The sequence below is a fragment of the Bos taurus genome, chromosome 10, assembly GCF_002263795.3.
Source record: "Bos taurus isolate L1 Dominette 01449 registration number 42190680 breed Hereford chromosome 10, ARS-UCD2.0, whole genome shotgun sequence".
Classification (NCBI taxonomy): Eukaryota; Metazoa; Chordata; class Mammalia; order Artiodactyla; family Bovidae; genus Bos; species Bos taurus.
In genome coordinates, this window is record NC_037337.1 from 59037189 (window position 1) to 59037880 (window position 692).

Genomic DNA, 692 nt, shown 5'->3' on the forward strand with positions numbered 1-692 from the left:
AGATGTTTTTCTGGAACTCTCTTGCTTTTTCGATGATCCAGCAGATGTTGGCAATTTGATCTCTGGTTCCTCTGCCTTTTCTAAAACCAGCTTGAACATCTGGAAGTTCATGGTTCACGTATAGCTGAAGTCTGGCTTGGAGAATTTTGAGCATTACTTTACTAGCGTGTAAGATAAGTGCAATTGTGTGGTAGTTTGAGCATTCTTTGCTAATTATTAGAGAAATGTAACTCAAAATACAATAAGATATCATCTCACACCAGTCAGAATGGCCATCATCAAAAAGTCTACAAAAAATAAATGTTTGGAGAGGGTGTGGAGAAAAGGGAACCCTCCTACACTGTTGGCGGGAATGTAAATTGGTACAGTCACTATTGAAAATTTATGGAAGGTCCTTAAAAAACTGAAAATAGAGATACTGTATAATTTAACCATCCCACTCCTGGGTATATATTCAGAGAAAAACATTGTTTGAAAGGATACATGTACACCAATGTTTATTGTTTTATACAATAGTCAAGACATGGAAGAAATATTCATTATTAGATGAATGAATAAAGAAGATGTGGTACATTTATACAGTAGAATATTACTCAGTCATTAAAAAGAATGAAATAATGCCATTTTCAGCAACATGGATGAACCTGGAGATTATCATTCCCAGAGAAGTAAGTCAGACAAAGACAAATATA